At 43.7% G+C, this 19,337-nt stretch overlaps 2 protein-coding genes across 12 annotated transcripts in view; one reads left to right on the forward strand and one right to left on the reverse strand.

Annotated features, from left to right (window-relative positions):
* The window catches only part of LCP1 (lymphocyte cytosolic protein 1), a 93,515-nt gene that overhangs the window by 48,806 nt on the left and 25,372 nt on the right, over positions 1–19,337 (reverse strand). For 2 of the 4 annotated variants that reach the window (XM_069601295.1, XM_069601296.1), the window contains 2 exons: positions 11,931–12,017; positions 11,196–11,308 (listed from right to left, as the gene is read on the reverse strand). The exons of 1 other annotated variant lie outside the window; for it this stretch is intronic. The gene's annotated coding sequence lies outside the window, so the exon portion shown is untranslated. Of the gene's footprint in view, positions 1–11,195; positions 11,309–11,623; positions 11,732–11,930; positions 12,018–19,337 lie in introns of those variants that run through there. One more of the 4 variants, XM_069601297.1, reaches the window with a different exon arrangement.
* LRRC63 (leucine rich repeat containing 63) overlaps positions 7,712–19,337 on the forward strand; it is a 72,516-nt gene continuing 60,890 nt past the window's right edge. The window contains exons 1-4 of one of the 8 annotated variants that reach the window (XR_011259348.1): positions 7,712–8,013; positions 8,278–8,493; positions 15,155–15,636; positions 16,486–16,870. The gene's annotated coding sequence lies outside the window, so the exon portion shown is untranslated. Of the gene's footprint in view, positions 8,014–8,115; positions 8,494–11,439; positions 12,500–15,154; positions 15,947–16,377; positions 17,000–19,337 lie in introns of those variants that run through there. The other 7 variants (XR_011259345.1, XR_011259347.1, XR_011259346.1 and 4 more) reach the window with 7 other exon arrangements.

Here is a 19,337-nt window from a genome sequence, read left to right on the forward strand (position 1 = left end):
GAGACCTCAGACAGCATGGCCCTGCAGCGTGAGAAAATGGGAAAATGGGGGCCCTGAAAAGGGGCGTTGCTCCCCAAAGTCTTAAAGTGAGTCACTGACTCATCAGAGAAGAGGAGAAGAGCCTCCAGACTTTTGACTTTTGACTTTTTTTTGGTCAAAAAAGTATGAGAAAAACATAAGTCAGTTATGGGCTTCCCTGGTGGCTCAGATGGTAAAGTATCTACCTGCAACGTGGGAGACCCAAGTTCGATCCCCAGGTCGGGAAGATCCCCTGGAGCAGAAAATGGCAACCCACTCCAGTATTCTTGGCTGGAGAATCCCATGGACTGAGGAGCCTGGTGGCTACAGTCCATGGGGTCCAGGAGTTGGACACGACTGAGCAACTATCAAAGTTAAAGAGGTTTTTTTTTTAATAAAACAACCCTGAGATGCACACTCCATGAAACATAGGACGGACTTACGTCTTCTGTATTCCATATGTAGATGGGGAGGAGGAACGGGAGGGGTTTCTCCCACTGGTTTCAAGAACAGCACACATTTAGTTTACAGCTTCACCGAGGCTATAACAAGACCACTTTCTCCCAGTCTAAGCGAGTGTGAGGGCATGACAGGTTTCTTACAAACCTCATCCAACCACTGATGATCTTATCTTTCTTTATGAAGTTAGGCTTGCTATATACACAAAAGAAGAGTGAACTAGGAAACAACATCGTAAAGCAAAAAGATGCTGGATTTTCTGATGCAGCGGCTTCCTCCTGCAAACTTGCATACACGTTACTTAAATTCTGAGTCTCAGTTTCTTTATATGTAAAACGGGGATATTGATAACAGTATGCAGGGTCCTTCAAAAACCAAAAACAGAACTACCATCTGAACAACTTACTAGAGGAAGAAATGGCAAACCACTCCAGTGTTCTTGCTGGGAGAAGCCCATGAACAGAGGAGCCTGGCAGGCTACACTCTGAGGGGTTGCAAAGAGTCCGACATGACTGAGCACTCTCACACACACACATACACACACATGAACAACGTAAGTGTCCATCAACAGGTGAATGGATAAAGACGACGTGGTACATATATACAACGCAACATTACACAACCATGTAAAGGAACAAAACTGGGTCACTTGCAGAGATGTGAATGGACCTACAGTCTGTCATACAGAGTGAAGTGAGTCAGAAAGAGAAAAACAATTATCATATATCTATTGGTGCACATATAGGGAAACTAGAAAAATGGTACAGATGAACCTAGTTTCAGGGCAAGATCAGAGACGCAATGTAGAGAACAGATGTGTGGACACAGGGCAGGGGTGGGGGGTGGGATGAGCTGAGAGATAGATTAGGGGTCACAGACTATCTTGTGCTAAACAGACAGCTAGTGGGAGCCTGCTCCATGACAAACAAGATGGGCAGGCTGAGGGTGCTGGAGGGATGGAGGCTCAAAAGGGAGAGCATAGTATATACACATAGCTGATTCTTTACCTTACATGCAGAGTACATCATGAGAAACGCTGGCCTGGATGAAGCACAGCTGGAATCAAGATTGCCGGGAGAAATATCAATAACCTCACATACGCAGATGATACCACCCTGATGGCAGAAAGCAAAGAAGAACTAAAGAGCCTCTTGATGAAAGTGAAAGAGGAGAGTGAAAAAGTTGACTTAAAGCTCAACATTCAGAAAACGAAGATCATGGCATCCAGTCCCATCACTTCATGGGAAATAGATGGGGAAACAGTGGAAACAGTGTCAGACTTTATTTTGGGGGGCTCCAAAATCACTGCAGATGGTGACTGCAGCCATGAAATTTAAAGACGCTTACTCCTTGGAAGAAAAGTTATGACCAACCTAGACAGCATATTAAAAAGCAGAGACATTACTTTGCCAATAAAAGTCCATCTAGTCACAGCTATGGTTCTTCCAGTAGTCATGTATGGATGTGAGAGTTGGACTATAAAGAAAGCTGAGCACCGAAGAATTGATGCTTTTGAACTGTGGTGCTGGAGAAGACTCTTGAGAGTCCCTTGGACTGCAAGGAGATCCAACCAGTCCATCCTAAAGGAAATCAGTCCTAAATATTCATTTAAGGACTGATGCTGAAGCCGAAACTCCAATACTTTGGTCACCTGACACAAAGAACTGACTCATCGGAAAAGACCCTGATGCTGGGAAAGATTGAAGGTGGGAGGAGAAGGGGACGACAGAGGATGAGATGGTTGGATGGCATCACCAACTCAATGGACATGAAGCTCCACGAGTTGGTGATGGATAGGGAGGCCTGGCATGCTGCAGTCTATGGGGTTGCAAAGAGTTGGACACAACTGAGCGACTGAACTAACTAAATAACTATAGGTGATTCACTCTATTGTACACAGTTACATTCCCACAAAAATAATAATGTAGTCACAGTGCTCATCCATAGAGCTGTGTTAGAATGAAACAAGACCAAGTGTTTCAACTGTATACAACAGTGCTTGGTGAAGGAGGGAGGGAGGGAGGAAGGAAAGGGCAGAGGAAGGGAGAGAAGGAGAAAAATAAAAAAGGACCAGAACTTCTGTTACAAAACTATCTTGGGGAACAAACCCAATTTCCATTATCAATTGTATGAAATACTATGTAGAGTCACTGTCTAAAATTCACACTTAATTGTTATGTGTGTGGGTGGGTGTAAATCTAGATTTCACACTTATGCTTTATCTTCAAATGATCTTAGCTTGGCTTGCTCTGGCTCCTGTACCACTTCTCTCCTACAGAAGCCTTGAAGTCAGTTTCAAAAGCAGCTGCGGAATTAGTAGATGATACCAACCAGAAGCCAACAGCAATAGTATTGGCTGATCTCATGCTGAGCGGTCAAGGGACTCTGGGCTCAGTCTTGCCCGAGATACGTACTGTGGAAAGTACCTTCTAACAGTTAAGGAAGTGTGGCCAGAGTGGGAAAATGTACAGCAATCTTAAGAAAAGCCTGACCACATCCATTGTGAGTCATGAAACGAGAAGAGATCTCTGAGTATCTGTGATGAAGACCACTGGCCTACAACTCCTCACTCTCAGGCATACCGATGCTTGGGGGCTGATTCTGTTGGACTTTTTTCTGCCTCTATCTCTTATCCACTCCTGAATTCTCCAGGCATTTTTTGGGAAAAACATGAAAACAATGTGCAGTTGACAATCGTGTCCTAGGGCCAACAACAGAAGCTTCCATTTATTCTCAATAAGGCAACCTCATTTTCTATGGGCTCCTTGGAGTAGTTCTTCCAGAATCTCTAATGACAAGCTCATTCTCACGAAAAACAAAATGAGGAGTTACAGGTAAATTGAGGCAGAAATTTGTGTTTGTTTGATATACTATACTTATCTTCATTTTGTTGGAAGCTGCAGTTCAGGGGGCAATATTTACCAATTCCAGTTTACTCATGGGATACGCTGTAACAGTTCTTTTTGTCAAAATTTTAAATAACTAAATAGCCTAGTTGAATCCCTTCCTAAGTCTTATTTTAAGGACTTTGTACCATCGAATCCTCAAGCATTTATTTATTTGTTTGTCAATTATGTTTGGTATACCAGGAGACCCATCAAAAGCAGAGTTGGGATCTCTGCGTGATAGAAAATTAGGAATAATCATTGAATATTCAATCACAGAAAGGAAAACTTAGACTTATTAGAAAGCAGCCAGTGGATCATGTTAGAAAATACAATGCAAAGAAAACAGACGAGGTTTACACATTTAAGAAACTGTGAATATTTGAATGGGAAAGAGGCAAGGTGTCAATCTCGGCTCTGCCCAGCTCTGCGACCTTGGACATAACTCTCCCCAAACCTCAGTTGGTCATCTATCATAAGATGATGATAACATCGATCTTAGGCAGTTTTTGTGCAGAAATATAAAAGCAAATACTTGTCAAGTGCTTAGCATGATGCCCCACAAACAGTAAGGGCTCCACAAGTCGGCGGGGCTTCCCAGCGGCCTCAGTGGTAAGGAATCCACCTGCCAGTGCAAGAGATGCGGGTTTGATCCCTGGGTGGGGACGATCCCCTGGAGGAGGAAATGGCAACTGCTCCAGTACTCTTGCTCGGAAAATTCCACAGACAAAGGAGGCTGATGGACCACAGTCCCTGGAGTCACAGAGGACAGAGCACACACACACACAGTTGGCATCGACGGAGAGTATGGCAGAGTGAGAGGGAAACACAGACCGATGGACTGGGGAAAAGGAAGAGGACACAGACCCGGGAGCAGAGCCAGGGGGTAGACAGTACTCCACTCTGTTTTGTAGATGAGGAAACCAAGCTTAAGAGATCTGCTGGGGTTCCACATTTAGTGAAAAACTAGAAAAGGGAATCCAAATTTGCCTGCAAATTTGCTTGCTTTTTATACCATGCTTGTCTCATGCACGGAAACTGTAGCTACTGAGACTCACAAGCTTAAAAAACCTGACATTATATATGATATTTAATCCATGCATTATATTCAATCACCAGACAGATTAAGTGTCCCAACTATCTATCTCCACGGCCACAGGAAAGAAACAGGGACTCAGGGATATTTTGGTGAAAAATCTCAAAAGACAGTGAAGGAAGGGAAACATCTGAAAAAAGTCCTCAAATGTGCCCATGATAGTCCATCTTGTCAAAGGGAAATTTTCTTAAATGTTATAAAGCATGGGAAATGAGGGGAAAGTTCAGTCACATCTTTGAAATGATGAAAAGGGGGCTCAATATGCAAAACTGCCTATGTGTTCCTCATTTTCTTCTCGCTTTCTCGTTGCTTCCATGATGTAGCTTTCTCCATACTGATCTGGTCCTCCCGGTGACGGTGATGTGAGCAGATGACACCAAGGACAGGCAAACGATCCACATTTAAAAATGTGACACCTGATATTAACAAAGATGCAGTTCTAGTTCGAAACTTTGCCTGAGGAACGGCGAGAGCGAAGAGGATGCAGATACTATACAAACGCATGTGTGCACTTCCTCTCTTCATTTGGATCCACAGTTTGGATAAATACTGGTGACAGCTACCAAGCTGAGGGATCCGACTGCAGGCTATCATTGAATTGTCAAGTAATTAGTTCATTCATTTACTTCCCTCTCGAAAGTACAACCAGAAAAAAAAAAAAAAAGGAACATAAATTATTTGGGAGGTTGCCATTCACACGCAGCGTTAATTTGTCTGTCAAATTTGGTGTCTTGGCTTCTCTGCCTGTGGAGAACATAATCCATAATCTCGTTTCCATTTTTGCTCAGCCAGTCAAGAGGGGGTGTGTGTGTGAGAGAGAGAGAGACAGGTGTTGAGGGTGGGGACGAGGGACATAACACAGACAGACAAGAGACAGCATGAGTGTGTGTCCACCTGTCCATGGAACTGGTGCTAGACTAAAACAAGAATCAACGTTGCAGCCGCAAAACTGTGGCTTTCTTTGCAGCTTCCTCAATTTAACATCTTAGCTTTTCCTTCCGCCAGAAAAAAACGACCACACTGGAGAAACAAGCCTCCTTATAACTTAAAGTGGGGCTGAGACAGGCGTGGCTCTGAAGTTGAGCAAAACTCATTTTAACTCAGTAAGTGGGTCACTTTTCACCTCTATTCTTCAGCTCACAATTAAAACAATCTTTCATTCTTTTGCAGTTTTAGGACACCTATATTTGGCCATTACTATATAATTATAGATATGTGTGCTTGGTATATCTATAATTATATAGTTATAGCCAAATATAGGTGTCCTAACACTGTGAAAGATTGTGTGCTTAGGTATAAATACAAACTTGTTTAATTTATTCATGTCTATCAATCACAATAGTTAGAAAATGGGAATGCCACTTGGCTAAAGTATTCTAACCTTCTAGGACTGAGAACTTTTCAAAGCTTAGGGGTAGAGATTTTTGTGACCTAGGCTCTGGTCTATAAGTTGGTAAAAACAAAACAGTCAAGAGCAAAGAGGGACTGAGTAAATACTGATGATGTTGACAAAGAACAGTCTTTTAAAAAAAACAATAATACAGATGCATTTACCTGGGATACATTATTATTACTTGAGTGCAACTCAAGGGTCTAGGCACAGATAACCATCATGGTCTGCTGCCTGTTTATTCCAGGAGGTTTTCCCTGGAATTTAGCAGTTAATACAAAATTGACTCAACTGTAGAAGAGTGAGTAATATCACATATTTGAAGCATTAACCTGCTTTCATACATGAAGCTAACACCAGTACCTACCTCACAGGATTGCTGGGATGACTAAATGTATTAATATGGTCAAAACACTTAGAAAAACAATTCAAAACAGTGCTACAGAAGGCTAAGCTGTTACTATAAGGGTAATGAACTGAAATTCTTTGCTCCCTCTCTGCTATTGGTAGTATCTTATAAGACGGAGTGATTATGAAATTACTGGGAAGAGTGATGTAATGACTGAAATTGACAAAACAAGGGGAAGCGCATAAGGAAGTTGAATCAGGAGGGGACTGAGGAAAGCAAGGGGGGATGGTCATCTGGGGAACTCAGCGTTCACAGCAACTGGAGGGAGATGCCCCTAGATGATGAATATCTGATCAAGTGGGAACTTCTTGGAACTTCAAAATGAGAACAACGAGAAACACGAAATCTTTTGATTTAAGAAGTGCGTTGCCATCTGGCAAAACAGGGAAACTTGAAACTCTTGGAAACTGCGGACACTGATGAGTTTTATATTTTGGTGGACTCATTCTAATTTTTAATTCTTCAGGATTCAATAGGTAGATGGAATAGAATCATTGGATGGTATCTGTGAGTTGGACAGCTAGCAAACAAACAAAAAAATCCTAAGAAGGCAATTAGATAAATCTGAATGTCACTTTGGCAGCCTGGGTGGGAGGGGAGTTTGGGGGAAAATGGATATATGTATGTGTATGGCTGAGTCCCTTTGCTGTCCACCTGAAACTGTGACAGCATTGTTAACTGGCTATATACTCCAATATAAAATAAAAAGGTTTTTTCTTAAGGAGCCGAATTCAAAACCAAGGAAGGATAAGACATGATTTTTCTGTGAAAATACAATAAATAAATAATGTCATTTTGCTATAAAACCTATTAGTCATAAAGTCATTAGACTTTATAATCTTCAGACTTTTGACTCTTCATAAATATGAGACTCTTCATAATCTTATGAGAAATTTTCTTAGTTTTATTTTACCAAACTTGATTTTTAAAAATATTCATTTGCCATCTCTCCTGTATATACAGAGAGGCCTTTGCTCTTTTCATAACATGGAGAAGTTGACAAGGGAATTTTCTGAGAAGAGTGCAAAGTGAATAAGGAAAAATCAATGATAACTGTTCCTGTGTTCTTGATCATCACATATGCTTACGACCAGGTACATAATTTTGGCATGGGTAGCTAAGTTAATGTATCTAAAACATTTAAAGCTCAGTTGATGTATTTAAACTAAAATAATGAGATTGATTTTGCCTGTTGGCTACAGCCATCGGACAGTTTCTTCAATTCCTTGAAGTCAATGTCCATTTAGTGCTCTAAAATGAAAAATAGTGCTTTGACAAAAAGGAAGCGTGTTAGAATGTAAAATACTATACTGTTGCTATATCTTCTTGCATAGCAGTCACTGCGGGAACTCAGTAAATATTAAATTAACAAGCGAGACGTAAAAAAAGACTTCCATGCATTTCTAAGGAACTGAGAAAAACTGAATAAAGATCATGAGCACCTCCTACCCGCCAGGAGACACAGAGCAGGAGCTCAGACTGTCGGCAAATGAAGGGCTTGAAAAGCAGTATGATTACTGCCCTACTTAAAGCATTACGCAAACAAACGCAGAAGAAACAACGGAGGCAAGGAAGGTGGGGGCAGGAACCAGTAGGAAAAACCTGCAAAAGGACATGTTTCTTGAAATAAGCCTTAAAGAACGAACAGAGGTTTTTACATAAAGATGAAAGCGCTTGGAAAACAGCTGTAGTGAAAAGAAGTGAAAAGAGCATGGAACTTTCTGGCGGCTTGTGGTCTTGCGCACCTAGAATGTGGGTGAGTGTCAGGGGAGTAAGAAGATGGTGGGCAGCAGCTAGAGCAGAAGGAAGTGACAAAGAAATGAGGTTGGGGAAGTGGTTGAGGCAGGTCGGTGGAGGCACACTTGAGTAAAATTACACATTCATTAAAAGAGAACCCTTCTTCATTCTATTATTATATGAAACCCACAGTGCTATCTCTTCCTTATGAAAATCTTTCTGGGTTTACGGCAATTTTTTTTCTTTTCTTTTTTCTCTCTCTCTTCAAATCATGAATGCCAAGATCTCTTCAGTCAGCTTCAGAACTAAAAACCTACCGCGATCTGCATCTGGGGAAAAGATGCTGGTGTGGAAGAGAGGTCCTGGGATACACAGACGCTTCCAGAGAGGCAGGATGGAGCCTGAGATCCTGGCTTCTCACAGCCCCTCCCCGCCTCCAACTGCCCAGGGACCTTGGACCACTTCCTGCAATAACGAAGCCCACTCCTCATCTCTAAAGGTAGTTGGGTGTGGGCGGGGAGAAGTAAATGAGGTCACGCATAAAGAGTGGCCTACACAGTGTACTTATCAACAGCAAGTGTTATTACTACTTTCTTTGTCCTCTCTAATTTAAATAGATATATTTGAATGAGAACGTTACTTGTTGGTCTCCCATTCCCCAAAGGGTTCAGCAAAAGAATTAGCTTGTTGTTCAGTCGCTGAATCATGTTCTACCCTTTTGTGACCCCGTGGACCACAGCCCACCAGACTCCTCTGTCCGTGGGATTCTGGACAGAGCACTGGAGTGGGGTTACCATTTCCTCCTCCAGGGGTTCTTCCCGACCCACAGATCGAACCTACGTCTCCTGCATCGGCAGGCAGGTTCTTTCCCACTGAGCCACCTGGGAATCAGAAATGGCGTTAAAATACTGAAATTGTTTCCCAAATTACAGATTGTTTCAAGGCATAATCTATGAAGGAGACAAAATTTAAAATGTGACAAGAGAAAACACCTTTGGGACAGCTAATAAAATGTCCCACCTCAGCAGTGTTGTTCAAAGGGCAAGATCCAGAACAGTCTTCCCTGATTTTACTGGGGGTAAACAAGAATGAAGAGGAATGGTATTTTATAACGTATCAGATTGATGCTTTAACAATCTAAACTTGATTCCATTTTCATTTCCTCCCAAGGTAAAGACAATTTTACTGGCATAATTTTGCATCCTAATTCATTTTTTCACATCAATATTTTTACTTAAAACATGACACAGTATATTTTCAATCTGTTCTTTTGGGGGGTTCAATCCTTCTCCGTCAATTCCACATTTTCGCTAGCTTAAAACTATTCAAGTGAGATGTGTCAAACAATATTGATGACCACACTTCACAACTTCAGAAATTCACGTTTACAGGTAAGTCGTTGATCCCATTCAGATTTGTCTGTGCAAAGATGTTCTTCAAACCATTTTATTTACTAGAAGCCAATTATGATAAATTCATGCAAATTCAAAATCAAGATGTGTGTGGATAAACCACCTTTATTTTAATGATAGGTTTTTAAGTTGTCCTGAGGAGGTAATTTTAGAAAACAAGCTGCTATAGTTAATCGGGCTTCCCAGGTGGCTCTAGCAGTAAAGAACCCACATGCCAGCGCAGGAGACACAGCAGACATGGGTGCGATCCCTGGGTTGGGAAGATTCCCTGGAGGAAGGCATGGCAACCCACTTCAGCATTCTTACCTGGAGAATGCTATGGACAGAGGAGCCTAGTGGGCTACAGTGCACAGAGTTGCAAAGAGTCGGACACAACTGAAGCAACTTAGCACATAATTAAGAAAAATCAGGTTTTGATAAGTATGCTGATAAATGAATCCTTTGCAATCTAAATGGCTTTTATGTTTATCATCTGTCAACAGTTCTTAACATTATTGAATCATGATAATTAATCAAGGCTGATGGTACAAGTTTCAAAGACTGAGTTTCAACAAAGTTTCTGGAATAAATATCCCATAGCAACTTTATAAGAATTTCTATTGCAGACAGAAGCCCTTCCTCCATAACTTAACGGTCATTTGTATGGTTATGAGGACATCAAGTAGTTCAGACAATTCTACAAAGCAGTACAATTAAGCAACACAAATTGCTTTTATTTTTAGAGAATAAATGGAGAAGAGACAGCCTCTAGTTCCATGTGGCTACTAAGCACACCCATTAAAAACCGTTGGTGCCCCAAATCACTCAAACCACCAGTGTCACACTCGGTAACACAGGACTCAAGAAGTTAATATATCCACTAAAGTACCGTAAAGAAGCTTTTTCCTTTTTAGAAAAACATAACCACAGGAGCTAAAATTAAACTATCCCCATCAGACCAATGAGCAGTAATGACCATCTGAATGATCAATATCCACTTTCCTGAGAACATTTGAAAGTAGATAAAATCACAGTAAACAGCCTCCCTGAAATAAAGCAACAGAAATAAATCAGAACATGGTTTGGTTTTCAAACAAACAAACAAACAAAAAAATGTGTTATATGGTATAGCATAGGGAATTCTGCTCCATGTCAGAACATGGTTTGGTTTTAAAACTGAAAAAAAAAAAAATCATGTGTTATATGGTATAGCATAGGGAATTCTGCTCCGTGTTATGCGGCAGCCTGAATGGGAGGGAGGTTTGGGGGAGAATGGGTACATGTAAATGTAAGCCTGAGTCCCTTCCCTGTTCACTGGAAACTATCACAACAGTGTTAACTGGCTACACCCCAATACCAAGTATGAGCAAGCACCGGGACATGAGTGTGAGCAAAGCTCTGGGAGATGGTGAAGGCCAGGGAGGCCGGGCGTGCTGCAGTCCATGGGGTCGCACGCAGACTGATCGCAGGACTGCTTGACTGAACGGCAACAACACAAAACGAAAGGGGGGGAAAAAAACATAGCTTTTTGGGAGGAGCGATAACTATGGGTAGCTGGAGAAGTCACCTCCCAGAGCAAGATTGGAGGGGACGGGAGGGTCCCCGGCTGGGCGACCACACGGGGTAGCTGCAGCTTTGCTGAGCAGTTCAACCGGGGCGGGGGCAGAGCTCACGGGGGACAAGGGTGACAGGTGCTCGGATCTCTAGTCCCCTGAAAGCAGAGTCCACAGTCCACAAAACCAGAACCGCCCAACAAGCAGAACATCGTAAGCACTCAGGAACGGCAAAAAAAGAGAGAGAGAAAATTTACCTGGTAGCCAAACTGTTCTCAGTGGTGCTGGCGTGTAACCAGAAAACCCCTTCTTTCTGATCTGGAGAACAACTTTGTTAACCCCGGGTGTGTGGTCACAAGGCAGGAAGTGACTAGAGTAACAAATCATCAGCCAGGAAAGAAATAGATTTTGTCTTTATAAGGACATTTTACTTAACATGTTCTTTTTTTTTTTTTTTTTTTCCCCTCTCATGTCCCCTCCCCCGCAAAAATCACCTGACAGGTCACACTGAAATTCAGAAGCCTCTTACCACTTCCTCTTTATAAGCATTTTTCTCTCTCCTTCCCTTTCTTTCTCCTCTAGCTGGCTTGCAGACGCTGGGCTACTGAAACCTGCTTGATTTCAGATAACTACCTTGACTTTTTCACTCTGACCCTAATTGAGAATGCAGTGCTCTGATGCTTACCTTCTGACAGCAGAGATAAACAAATTATTCATTTTTAATGAAAGAGCCAAAGGAAGAGGTGGTGGTGTCCCCAAAACCAGCTAAAAGGGATTTCCTTGGGAAAGCTCCGCCCCAGGAGAAACCAAACCCCTCTTAAGAGTCCTGAACAATGATCTCATTGGTGCAAACAAAACAAAAAGATCTCTTTAAGGGGAAGGGCTCAAAAAGAAAGATATATTATTTACTCATTCTTTTATTTATAGAACACCTATGTACTAGGGATCTCTTTAACCCAGTTAAAGATTTCAATTATTTAGACGTTTCCTACCAAGAGCACCTGCAGCAGTGACCAGGTTCAGTGGGCTGGCTAAATTCCTTCTAGGCGTCCCAAGTAGCTCAGCAGTAAAGAATCCACCTGTCAATGCAGGATGATGGAAGAGATGCAGGTTTGATCCTTGAGCCGGGGAAGATCCCCTGGAGGAGGAAATGGCAACCCGATCCAGTATTCTTGCCTGGAAAATCCCATGGACGGAGGAGCCTGGCGGGGCTACAGTCCATGGGGTCACAAAAATTCCAACATGACTGAGCACACAAATCCATCCTACGGATCAGGTTTATTTTCTGAATACACATTTTGTAAAATTAGCAAAAGAATAGAAAAACTCAACTCTATGCCAAAACCCTGACCGCCTGTCCTGAGGGCTAATTCTTATCTTCAAAGGGAAGTGCTCAATGCTCAAGAAGCCTAAACACTGGTTGTGAAGGTTGTATGCATCCTGAGTCATGTATGACAGAACATTACTCATAGCCTATCTCCATGCTGCCTCGAGCCTGTGTAGCTCCAGCGACCAGCCTGCTATGGAGGAATGAGAATCTGAGGCTCTGCTCCGGCTGACAGTGAGTTGAAGATGTCTTGATCATTCAATAAGTTTCTGTATTTGTTGAGGGCTCTGGTTGGGGCAGGGCAGGGGAAGGGGGTGCTGCCCTTATACTTCTTTTGCTTCTTTGATTTCGAAAGTTCTTACTTCTGACCTCAAATGTCAGATCAAGCCCTTCTGGTATCTGCATCTACTTCATCTGCCAGGGGTGTGACAATGTCTTGGTCAGGACCCTACAGGGGCCATCTCTGGGGAGACGGTAGGCAGAAGAACAGGAAGAGATGGTGGAGATTCAGCCCGTTCTAGGGTAGTTCACCTCACAGAGAACCATCAACTCTCTTGTGACTCCCCAGGGAAGACTGAGGGGGTGAACTGGACCTCATTTTCTCCATTGCATCCTTACTTCCAAGTAATACAGTGCAGGGGCTGGGGGTTCAAGAGGCACCTAAATTCGTTCAGGACCCCAGAGACACATCCATGTATCACTGTGACAGGACTGATCGCCCTACAAAGCAGCCAAATGCTGGTGGTTTCCACTGTGGTGGGTCAGTCATCGGTCATCCGTGCAGCAGCACAGATAATGTGGCGGTCCCGAAGGATGAAAATACGTGAGATCACTGTGGACCTCCCCAGTCTGTACCCCTTGTGGTTTCAGGATGGAATGGAGGGGTGATAGTAACGTTTCATAAAGAACAGCGACTCATCCTGTTTACCAGGGAGGAGAGCAGCCCTCTGCTCTCCTGTGTCTTCTGGAGCCTGATCATCAGAACTCCCAGGGATCTAAAGGAAGAGCAACATACGCGGGGGCGGGGCTGCAGTGGGTGCGTGAGTGCTGTCTGGCAGCACTGGTGATCCAGAAATGAGTAAGACACGACTGCAGCTCTCAAGGAGCACACAGTCTAGAGGAGAAAAACATGTAAGTCAGTAAATGCCATCGATGAAAGAGGCGAAAAGGCAGTGGAACACTGAGGCAGAGCCAGATGTCAGCAGAGATGATGTTGGAAGAGGGCAAAATGTGTGGTTATGCCTAGCAGCGATTCAGGTCAAACACACACACACACACACACACACACACACAGACACACAGACACACACCAGATTCCAGGCGATGTCTACATTCTAGGAGATGAAAGCCACTGAATTGTGCTGCCTGCAACCACCCACCTGCAGGAACCCTCCACGCGAGCACTGGCTCAGCCCTGGCCCCACCTCAGCCAACCACCACCGACTCACCCACATCCTGGCCACTCCTTCAGTCGCAATCTCGCCATCTGCCTCCCAGCAGCACCAGGCTACCCAGTGGAGACAGGCAACTGTTTAGGTGTTAGACCAAAGCTGTTTTAGAGGAGTATTTTATCTCTGTCAGTGTTTAGAATTGCTTGTGCAGCATGCTAATGAACAGTCCCATCTGGGTTTTATTCTTCTTAGGGGCTTCCCTGATAGCTCAGTTGGTAAAGAATCCGCCTGCAATGCAGGAGACCCTGGTTCCATTCCTGGGTCAGGAAGATCCCCTGGAGAAGGAATAGGCAACCCACTCCAGTATTCTGGGCTTCCCTTGTGGCTTATCTGGTAAAGAATCCACCTGTAATGCGGGAGACGTAGGTTCGATCCCTGGGTTGGGAAAATCCCCTGGAGAAGGGAAAGGCTACCCATTCTGGTATTTTGGCCTGGAGAATTCCATGGACTGTATAGTCTATGGGGTCGAAAACAGCTGACACGACTGAGTGACTTTCACTTTCTATAGATCATGCCCCACCGATGCTGAGCGACTTTCATTTTCACTTTCTATAAATCATGCCCTGCTGATGGCCTGTGCTCAGAGAGGACCCCTCCCACCTCCTACCCCACCATCCGCACGCCTGTCCTGCCGCCTCCGCCACTCCCCTGGTCTGTGCTTTGCCTTCCCTCTACTCCTGCGGCCCTCCCTCCTGTATCCCACCCCCGTATGCTCACAGCCTCAGTCCCTAAAACATCAGCTGCTCTGCTCCAGCCACTGAACCATTGCTGTAGAAAGTCCCAGAAACAGAGTTGAAATGCTATAAATTCAAGCTGCTTGCCTTCGAATTACTTCTTAGACATACTTTTGTTCAATTTCATTCCTGCCTGACAGCAGGCATCCTCAAACTGGGGCTCACAGACTCCAGGGATTTTATGCATGATTTTGTATATATGGGCTTTTTTTCTGGCTTCATCATAGTATCAAAGAGATCATCACAGAACCCCAAAATTAGACCAAAGAGATTCTCATCTCTTGCCTCAATCTCTCATTCCACCCTCCTGCATCCTTTCCTGCCCCAAGATTCCTGCCTCTGTTGACTGAGATGATACCCAAGTTATTAGGTGTGAACTTTCTCCAGCCTCCTCAACTCTCACAAGACCCACCTTCTCCTTCTCTTTCATGCTTAGAGGGGGAGGTGTCATCTCTCTTTTCAAGGTCAATAGGTCTGCATCTTAATCTTGTATCTTCTGTTTAGATACATTGCTCCATCAATTATGTCGTGTTTTTCAAGCATCTTTAACTGCTTATGATTTCTCCATTTGCCCTTCACACACTGTGGGAATTGATCAAAGGGGACAACACCTCTACCTCACCCTACTGCCCCTCCCCTGCCCCTGATAGTTGATGCGCAGGGCATAAGAGTAATTAAGATGAACACAATCTCTGTTTTTGCAGAATGTCCACTGTAGTCAAGGATGCAGACCCGTGACGTCGCAGGGGTACTCAGAACCACGACGGAAGAAAAGCTGGGTGCCCGTGTGAATACACAGCACTCACCAGACTCAGGGTCTGGGAGGCATGCAGAATGAAGACTAGGAGTAAAGGTGCTGGGCCACTTCTCTGGTTGTCAAACCTCAGCTCTACTGCTGCATTGGAGAAGGAAATGGCAATCCACTCCAGTATTCTTGTCTTGAAAAATCCCATGGACAGAGAGAGGAACCTGGCTGGCTATAGCTCTTGGGGTCACAAAGAGCCGCACATGACTTAGCAACTGAGCGTGCACTGCTGTATTCGTTGTGTGACCTTGGGCAAATTATTTACTGCTTTTCATCTAGAAGGTGGGGATAAGAACAGTGTCTGTTTGGTACGTTGCTGTGAGGGTGACGTCAACTGATTCAGAGAACTTGGAAGAGCGTGCGGCACATAGGAAATACTATGTGAGTGTTATGCTATGTAAGCGTAGTCTTTCACTATTTAGACCAGGCTCTAGCCTGGGATGCCCTAGTGGCTCAGATAGTAAAAAAAAAATCTGCCTGCAAAGTGGGAGACCTGGGTTCATTCCCTAGGTCAGGAAGATCCCCTGGAGAAGGGAATGGCTACCCACTCCACTATTCTTGCCTGGGTAATTCCATGGACAGGGGAGCCTGGTGGGGGATGCAAAGAGTCGGAGATGACTCAATGACTAACACTTTTACTTTCTGGACTAGATAGTTCACATACATTATTTTTATTTATTTCTCACAAAAATCCTATGAATTAGGTATTATTTTTCATTTTCCTTCAATTTTTTAAAATTACAGTTTCCAAATCTATAGTACCTCTCCACTGTAGAATTCTACACTGACATCTTTGCTCTGAGATGACGCAGGACCTCCCACCCAGGCTGGTACAGCATGCTCTCCTCCTACCTGGGCTTGTTTCATGCAACTTGTTTGAGCTTTTGATTCTTAGCAGAAAAAACACAAACAGAGGCCTTGAATATGCTTCCATGATTCGACTTGGTCTCCTGTGCTTCGGAGTCCACTGACCATGAGAAAACCACAAGCATGCAGGCATGCTCAGTCATTTCAGTCGTGTCCGACTTTTTGCATCCCCGTGGACTGCAGCCCACCAGGCCCCTCTATCCATGGGATTCTCCAGGCAAGAATACTGGAGTGGGTTGCCACGCCCTCCTCCAGGGGATCTTCCTGATCCAGGATTCGAACCCCACGTCTCCTGCATTGCGGGTATTCTTCACCACTGAGCCACCAGGGAAGCTCTGAGAAAATCACATCTTTGTTCAACAGGAAGGAGGAGATGCTTGAAGTGAACCTGAACCCAGTGCACAGCCCAGGGCAATTCCAGGTGACCTGTGTTCCAAAGCAGAGTCGTCCCAGTTGACGCAGGAACCTAGGTTCCTTGATGTAAACAATTGAGATTTGGAAGTTGTTTACTAGGCACCCTTAACACAGAAATGGATCACTTCCTGAAATGGGAACTTTCCTGTAAGTCCAGTGTCTAAGACTGCACACTCCCAATGCAGGGCGCCTGAGTTCAATCCCTGGTCTGGAAACTAGAACCCACATGTTGCAACTAAAGATCCTGCAGGCGGCAATGAAGATCCCACCACCTGAGGCAACTAAGATCTGACATAGCCAAGTAAACATTTAAATTAATAACTATTTTTAAAAAGAGATGACTTGGATTTCTTCCCCAACCGTTTAAAATTGTAGTCCTACTCTTGTCATTTTCAATCACCCTCATTCTGCTCTATAGCTTCTACAGATTTAATACCTTCTAAAATACAGCTTTTTAAATTAAGCGTATTGTCTCCTTCCAAATATAAGCTCAGTGGCACTAGCAGAAAAGAACATACCTGTCAATGCAGGAGACACGGGTTTGATCCCTGGGTCAGGAAGATCCCCTGGAGACAGGAATGGCAACCCACTCCAGTATTCTTGCCTGGAGAATGCCATGGACAGAGGAGCCTGGAGGGCTACATTCCAGAGGGTTAGAGACTTGGACATGACTAAAGCGAAGAAGAGATTCAGCGTGCATGCAGTTAGTTCAGTTCAGTCACTCAGTCGTGTCCGACTCTTTGCGAGCTGATGAACCACAGCACGCCATGCCTCCCTGTCCATCACCAACTCCCAGAGTTCACTCAAACCCATGTCCATTGTGTCAGTGATGCCGCCCAACCATCTCGTCCTCCGTTGTGCCCTTCTCCTCCTGCCCTCAATCTTTCCCAGCATCACGGTCTTTACAAATGAGTCAGCTCTCCACATGAGGTGGCCAAAATATTGGAGTTTCAGCTTCAACATCAGTCCCTCCAATGAACACTTGGGACTGATCTCCTTTAGGATGGACTTGTTGGATCTCCTTGCAGTCCAAGGGACTCTCAAGAGTCTTCTCCAGCACCACAGTTCAAAAGCATCAATTCTTTGGCACTCAGCTTTCTTCACAGTCCAACTCTCACATCCATACATGACCACTCGAAAAACCATAGCCTTGACTAGATGGACCTTTGTTGGCAAAGTAATGTCTCTGCTTTTGAATATGCTGTCTAGATGGGTCATAACTTTCCTTCCAAGGAGCAAGCATCTTTTAATTTCATGGCTACAATCACCATCTGCAGTGATTTTGGAGCCCAGAAAAATAAAGTCAGCCACTGTTTCCACTGTTTCCCCATCTATTTGCCATGAAGTGATGGGACCAGATGCCATGATCTTAGTTTTCTGAATGTTGAGCTTTAAGCCAACTTTTTTACTTTCATCAAGAGGCTCTTTAGTTCTTCTTCACTTTCTGCCATAAGGGTGGTGTCATCTGCATATCTGAGGTTATTGATATTTCTCCTGGCAATCGATTCCAGCTTGTGTTTCTTCCAGCCCAGTGTTTCTCATGATGTACTCTGCATAGAAGTTAAATAAGCAGGGTGACAATATACAGCCTTGACGTACTCATTTTCCTATTTGGAACCAGTCTGTTGTTCCATGTCCAGTTCTAAATGTTGCTTCCTGACCTGCATACAGGTTTCTCAAGAGGCAGGTCAGGTAGTCTGGGATTCCCATCTCTTTCAGAACTTTCCACAGTTTATTGTGATCCACACAGTCAAAGGCTTTGGCATACTCAATAAAGCAGAAATAGATGGTTTTCTGGAACTCTCTTGCTTTTTCCATGATCCAGCAGATGTTGGCAATTTGGTCTCTGGTTCCTCTGCCTTTTCTAAAACCAGCTTGAACATCTGGAAGTTCAGGTTCACGTATTGCTGAAGCCTGGCTTGGAGAACTTTGAGCATTACTTTACTAGCGAGTGAGATGAGTGCAATTGTGTGGTAGTTTGAGCCTTCTTTGGCATTGCCTTTCTTTGGGATTGGAATGAAAACTGAACTTTTCTAGTCCTGTGGCCACTGCTGAGTTTTCCAAATTTGCTCACATATTGAGTGCATCATTTTCACAGCATCATCTTTTAGGATTTGAAATAGGTCAACAGGAATTCCATCACCTCCACTAGCTTTGTTTGTAGTGATGCTTCCTAAGGCCCACCTGACTTCACATTCCAGAATGTCCGGCTCTAGGTGAGTGTGAGTGAACACACCTTCGTGATTATCTGGGTGGTGAAGATCATTTTTGCACAGTTCTTCTGTGTATTCCTGTGACCTCTTCTTAATATTTTCTGCTTCCTTTAGGTCCATACCATTTCTGTCCTTTATTGTAATTAAGCTTACGTTAAAAGCTTAATTACAGGCAGGTCTTGACTGGCTCAGTTATGGAATGAGATGAAGTAGTGAATGAATGTTTACTGCACTTTTGCATGACAGCAAAAATATGAAAGCAACAGGAGAGTGAATAAATTGCGGTTCAATATAGTGTCTAGCAGGGAAAATGAGTAAAGTAGAACTAGATTGCCAAAGCAAGAGAAAATCTTAAAAATATAAAGGTGGTGGAAAGCAAAATTGCAGAATAATACCAATATATTTCTATACATTTTAAAGAACTATTATAGTGTAGTTTTTGGGTGTCTCTGTATATGTGGATGTTCATAATAAAAATACATCTAAGTAATGATAGATACCAGTTCAAGAACATAGGTACCTCTGGCAAGTTAGGGAGACGGTGGGAAGGCCGGCAGAAGAATCCCACTACGTCCACAGTAAAATGTT

This window comes from Ovis canadensis, chromosome 10 (assembly GCF_042477335.2).
Source record: "Ovis canadensis isolate MfBH-ARS-UI-01 breed Bighorn chromosome 10, ARS-UI_OviCan_v2, whole genome shotgun sequence".
NCBI classification, from domain to species: domain Eukaryota; kingdom Metazoa; phylum Chordata; class Mammalia; order Artiodactyla; family Bovidae; genus Ovis; species Ovis canadensis.